The sequence below is a fragment of the Lactuca sativa genome, chromosome 4 (assembly GCF_002870075.4).
Source record: "Lactuca sativa cultivar Salinas chromosome 4, Lsat_Salinas_v11, whole genome shotgun sequence".
NCBI classification, from domain to species: domain Eukaryota; kingdom Viridiplantae; phylum Streptophyta; class Magnoliopsida; order Asterales; family Asteraceae; genus Lactuca; species Lactuca sativa.
The window spans coordinates 96,391,988-96,399,014 of NC_056626.2; positions in this window are offsets into that span (position 1 = coordinate 96,391,988).

Here is a 7,027-nt window from a genome sequence, read left to right on the forward strand (position 1 = left end):
GTAACTCGGTGCTATAAAACGTGCCTTTGTGTATGATTCAACAAGTAGTAGAACAAGCCATATGAGTCGAAGTTTATCCATTCCTTTTACCTTTGGGATAAAAGCGATATCTGTGGGCCCCTCGATGATTTGATGATGACAAATGGAAGTGCTCGGCCGGGCCAGGACTGATTTGATTTGTTCAATTAGTCAGTCGTCATAAATCGGAAATCGGGAAACAACAAATGGACAGAGAGAATGATTATGATCCATGTCTCAGTCCATATGATATCTAGAATGGAGGAATATATGATCCCTTATCTAATGGACAAGTCATTGACAAATGTCAGAGTTCATCTACAAGGTCAGAGTTCGACAGAAGCTTTTGAGAGCTACGATTGCCAGTTGGTTCCTGAAGTCATACGCAATAATAGTTTTAGACTTATCCAAGTGGGAGACTGTTGGATTAATGTCTAAGTCCATAACTATAATTGGTAAGACTTGACCCGACCCGGCATGGTCCATTTGGGTTGCATACCATCATGCACTTGGATAGACTATAATGAGAGAAATAAGACACTTATGGTTATTAATATATTATAAGTTCTAGTATATTAATAATAAGAATAATAAGATTATTTAATTAGTATTGATAAAGAATTAATCTAGGATTAATTAAGTGATCAAAAGAAGACTAATTAAATATATGGGTTGATTGTGTAAATCATCCATACTTGTATAGTGGGCTAATGCTCCATGGATAATCAAGTTGGGCTAAAACCCATAGGATGGTCCATGGATGCTCCATGGTGTATTTGTACCCATGGATCATGGAAATGAAAGGCCATGTCAATTAGGGTTTACATGGTGTAACCCTAACTATATAAGCATCTTATTCTTGACCAAAATCGGTTGCTAGTGTGTGAAGTAAAAGGGCTAGCTGATTTCATGAGTTGTAGAATTCTCTCAAGTTATTCCAAGTGTTTTGGTGATTGTGATTCCATTTGAGGCTTCCACACTATTGGGGCTAGGCACTCAAGCTTCATGAAGACTTTCTACATCAAGAGGTATGTATTCTATCTTGTTACATTCATTGTTTTTGTATGCTAGATTAGGATAATACCTTGGAAGTTCTTATTTGCATGTATAATAGAGAAAACATAGATCCAAGGTATTTAGGGTTGCATGTACACTTAGGAGTGTTAGAATGCTCAAAACCCAACAGTGGTATCAGAGCCACAGGTTGTTTTCTGTTATATTGATGCAAATATTTTATTTTCAAAGTTGGAAAAAAAAAAGAAAAAAAAAGCATGAAGTTTGTCAAATTTTAAGATAATTACTTGTTCTTGTGAAAAACTAATTATTTGTAAAATTTGAATAATTTGCTTTATGAGTTGAATTAGGTCAAATTTAATAAAAGATAAAATGATATGATTATTTTATTAGTTTTAAAAGTTTGATCTAAAGAGTTTTATTTTCTGAAACCTCCATAAGTTATGGATATGAAAAGGTTTTAAAAAAAAATTGATTCAAAGTTTTTATGGAGTTACAAAATTTGGTGTTAATGTTTTAAAGAATTCAATAACTTAAGAATAAGTTATGGATCACCAAAAAAAAAAAATTTGTGTTACCTTGTTTTATGAGTTGCTTAGATTAATAGAAAAATTGAGTGAAATAGTTGTTTTCAATCCAAATTAATCTAAGAGTTGATTCTAAAATGTGTTTTTGTAACTTGTCCTCAAGTTATTTGAAAAGTCACATTTAAGTTTCATAAAACTCATAAAAGTTGGCAATGGTTACAAAAGATGAAGAGTCTTGTCCTTAAGTTATGGAGGTTCAAGAGTCACTTCATTAATAAATAAATAAAATATGTAACCTTAATTAATTCTATAAGTTATAAAATAAAGAAAAGTTAATTCTTTTATTAGTTTAAAGTCTTCCATAACTTGTCCTCAAGTTATGGAACTTGAAGAGTTTTTGGATTAAAACTACTTTAAACACATAAGTTATTAAATTAATTAGTTTTGAATAGTTTCAAAACTTGCCCTCAAGTTTTGGAATTTGAAAAGTTTTCACTTATGAATACTTTAATTCCAAGTTAGCCCTTAGAATTTTAAAAGTTAAAATTCAACCCTTATACTTTATAATATTATAAGTTAATAATATATATATATATATATATATATATATATATATATATATATATATGTATAAGAGTAAAGTCAGTCTTACCGCTAGTACGCCTCATTCACGAAGCCGGTCTATAAGGTGGGTATAAGGTTGTTGCCTATAAAATGACAACTTAATGGGTGTCCACTCTCACCCACCGCTTGCTTGACCGGTGGAGGGTCGTTAGCCGAACGGGTTTGAAAGGACTATAATTCTCCCTTCACTAAAAGTATTAATGATAAATACTAAGTAACTAAACTCTTAATAATACCCAATATTAGTTACTTAGGAAAATGTGAATAAGGTGCTAATCCATGAAATTAAACTTTGCACTTTGTTTAAGTCGGTTAGTGGAGCGTGTGTGGTTAACCGGCACACTAACTCATATTTAACAAGGTAGGTAAAGGGTAACTTAATGTTTATCATAGTATCGATGGAGCGTGTGTGGTTAACCGGCACATCGATTAAGGGGTAAACACTTAAGGGTACCAAGTAATTTGCATGGTTACTTCACACCTTGTTTTGTGATCCTCGGCATCCCAGTCACAAAACCTGAAGGGCACACTCGAGATTGAAACATGCCATTGAACAGTTCAATAAATCTCAAAGATCTAGGAGTTTCAAAACCAATTAAAACCTAATAATACATTTCGTTTATCTTGGTGGAAATTGGTGAATCGTCATTCACCTACCTTCAAATACTTTATAGCTTGGATTACGGCATACCTCTTCTAAGTTATAAAATAGTTTGTTGGGTCCTAGACTTAATATTTCATATTGGGTGTCATATTAAGGACTTTAAAATCAACTATCTTGAATATCTCCCAAAAGATGTCTGGTTTAGACATTTATGATCTTCCCAAATCTCTTGAAACAAGCTTTCCTAAATGAAGATGCTGTCCCTTGGAAATCATACTTCTTTCACCTCCTTCAATTATTCTCCCTAACCCACAAGTTCAAGGTCACTCAAGTCCTATTGGCAAGGCAAGGTCTAGGTGTGATCACATTTTGGAGATTTAGTCACATATTGACAAGCCGGGAGAGTTGGGTGTCAAAGTCCTGAGAAAGTTGGTGGTTCAATCACTTTCTAAGTCACATAGTGAGTTCCTTTGGGAAACCTATGAAACAGACTATGACAAGAGCCTTAATGATCTTATCTATTTGTTAAGATCAACTTCCTTAAAACTTGATGGACATTGACAATAGTGACACAGGAAATCCAGGAAAGCATTCTCTTCCCAATGGAAAGGGATCAGCCATAGTCAACTCGGTTGACCAAATGGTAAAGAGAAAAGCTAAGTCTATGATAGTCCCGTGTACCATTATCAAAGGCTCCATATGTTTATATTGCCAAAGGAAGGGGCATTGGTTGCGAAGCTGCCAAATTTACCTAAGGATGTTAAGGTCAATAAGTTTGACTCTACTTCAGGTAAATTCCACTATCTAACTCTGCTAAGTTTCTATTCTGAGATTCCTGATACATGATGTGACTGGGTCACATGGTCATGTTTTAAGAATCAAAGAAAAGTGAAGAAACTTAAAGAAAGAATATGCTGAATCTGATGGCGTAGATGGATTTCTATCGCATAGTTTGAAGATCGGATTCTTGAGCTACTTCTTAGGAGTTATGAGATATTGCTTAGGAATAGATAACAACAAGTTTTCATATGGATTGTAAGGACAAGTTCTTCCGCAAAGTTTTTAAAATAAAAGGAAAATTTTTGATTTTATTTATTTTAAAATATCCTTACAATGGCATATGTGGAAATTTTTGTTGCTTATAAGATTCCATTAATAGCAAGAGTGGAAGTATGAAATTGATTCTTTCATTTGTGGTAATGTCTAAATTTACCAAATAAGGAAAGATTCTCATCACCCAAGTTTCAATTGGACCGGAACTTGGAATCATGCAAGTTGTATAGCATGATGAATGAGAACTTTCAAGTATTAGAAAATTAAGACTAACTACTTGTTCACATGGATGTGTGAGTCAAGTAACAAACTAAGAGATCGAGTACACATTCTTGTGCACTGATTAAGTCCACCACAAAAGATCGATAAGATTATTCGTCATAATTTACTAAAGCTTAGTAAATATGGTTATACTTACATGCTAAAGTGTAATTCTGAGACATTAGAAAAGTTTCAATGTATGGCGGAGCGAATAAGAAGAATCAAATTAGGTAGAAGGATAAAAGTTTCTCAAATCTGAAAAGATGGGAGAAAGTACTTTCGTATCAATTTTGTGATCATCTTAATGATTTAGAGACCTTATCACAATTCATCCTCTAAGAGCCTTCTTATAGATAAGAAGAGGAACTTGAATTGTTGAAGTGGTTAAATCAAGAAGATGATTCATACTTCGTTCTAAAAACAATTCTTAGAGTTATACTCTAAGATTGTAACTTGAGTGACATGTCTTAAAGAAGGTTTAAAACTCTTGTACATTTGAAATTGGTAAGTTGTGATGTTTTGGATAAAACAAAGACCAACTAAGGCCAATTGTGTGAAGTGTTTGTCTTGATTAGAATCCACACTATCTCTTGGATGTTTGACAAGGGCGTCTTATATGTCAAGAGGACAGTGGGAGTCTTTAAGGTCTTGAAAGTCTCAAGAACTAATCAAGAATAAACCTGAAGTTCTTCACTAGCACACGACTTGAGGTTTATAACCTATCGTGTTGACATATTTTGTGCCCATTCCAGTTAAAGTTGGCTTTGCATATGAGTTCTTAGAGTTCTCAATTTGTTGCACAACAACTTGGAAGCAATGACAGGCCCTTAAGCTGCCAGGTGGCAAGAAGTTAAGATTGAGTTCAGTCCATATGAGATTGGATTTGTCATTACCCTTGCCCTGTGACTAAGTTTTGGACAATTCACATGGATAAGAACACATACACCATTAAATCTAAGTGTCATAAGGTTTCTCTCCGATTCATGAAAATGATGGTGAGGAAACACTTTCACTAAGTAGATTTTAGCTAGATAGCAATTGTGATATTTGCATTCTCAAAGTCGTTAGTGGAGCGTGTGTGGTTTACCGACACACTAACCTGGACTTGTGAGAAGTGGCAAAAAGGTCTAACCATTATGATTACGGCATACCTCTTCATAATTGTTTAGACACACAAGTGTGCTATCTAAGGGAAGGTGTATGTTTTTGATAAAGTCTTATCAAAACAATCTAGTATCAGAAATCTGAACTTTGGTAGAAAGTCAGCTAATTTCTGAGTACATGTCAAAGCTAGTGGGAGCATAAGTGTTATGCTAATAATCATCATGTTAGTGGGAGCATGATAATTATGATAAGTATTGCAAGTTAGAAATGTTAATTATAGAAAACAAAAGTTTCAATTGGGAAAGAGTTGTTTTGCTATAATTAAGGGAGAGAAAATTATACTTCATCTCAAATCTATAAGCTTAGATCGTGAGGTTTTAATCATTTAGTCAAGGATATATATATGAATTTCATGTTGGAATGGCTCAACATAAGGAAATTCTGTATATGGGTCCATTATTTGCGTTCTAAAATTCGATTATGATTACGGCATCCCTTTTCATAATCTGAATTATGAGAACTTGGCAAATAGAAATGGAAATGTTATAGCAAAAGACTGGTTTAGTCTTTATGTGAGACATCATGAATCGTGTCCCATATGCTTCGGATATATGATCGATTACATGTGCTATATTCATCCTTTCTAAAATTTTCCAAATGCATGGGGCATTAAGAAGGGAAAAGGTTTAGAACTGGATATGACTAAAAGGATTAAACAATTGTCGAGGATAATCTAAGGTTTACCAAAGATTGGTTGCTCAAGGACAGTTGGAAGTATAGTGATAATTCTAGAAGGATTATATTGACATAATCTGTAAGGAGGCAACTCTTTTTCAGATGCGATAGTCAAAATGAATCTGGAAATGTTTCAAAGTTAGTATTTTCAATCTGTTTAAGATTAGGAAACTTAATGCAAGAAGGATGTTTCCAAGGAGTTGATCTCCTTTGGAATACTCTGTAATGATTGTTGGCAAGTCTTTCTGACTTTGTGCATAATCATTACAAGAGGATCAATGCATATAAGTTTAGAATCTGACAGATTCCAGTAAATGGCATGAATTTGGAATTCTTGCATTTGCAGTAAGGATTTGGGAGTGTGAAAAGAGAATCATTAAAGTTATGTTCAATGGATCTAGTTCACAAAGTAAAGATCATAGACAAACATAGTATGCATACTTGGTGTGTGGCATGACTAGTGTTTAGAAAACATAGTGTACATGCTTGGAGCATAGGACAACTATTGTTTTAAATTCAAGAATAAAGTTGATAGCTGAAACAGTATACAATGAATAATGTGTAATCATATGGTGATAAATAAAAGGTGTTTTATTTATGTTCATAGGTTTTGATACCATATTGGATTCAATTATTATTGTGTTTCATTTTGCATGTTTTGACTTCCCGAATAAACTAGGTTATTCTTCCGGAATGACTAAGTTATTCAAACCATCCAGAGTCGGTCATATGTTGGAAGCAGATATGAATTAAGACTGTCATGGGTTGGCTTGTAGAGGTCTAAGGTGTTGGACAAAGGGCTACAACACTCATGAGTGCTCATAAGTTCTGAGTATTGGATTCAACCCGCGCTCATTGGAATCACTTCATGGATTTTATCACGAGTGATCATGAGACGATAATATCTTATATTCTTCAAACCTAGAGATATGAGTTGTTACTATGAGTTGATAGTACATTGATTGCACGAAAACGCATTTGGTAACTCGGTGCTATAAAACGTGCCTTTGTGTATGATTCAACAAGTAGTAGAACAAGCCATATGAGTCGAAGTTTATCCATTCCTTTTACCTTTGGGATAAAAGCG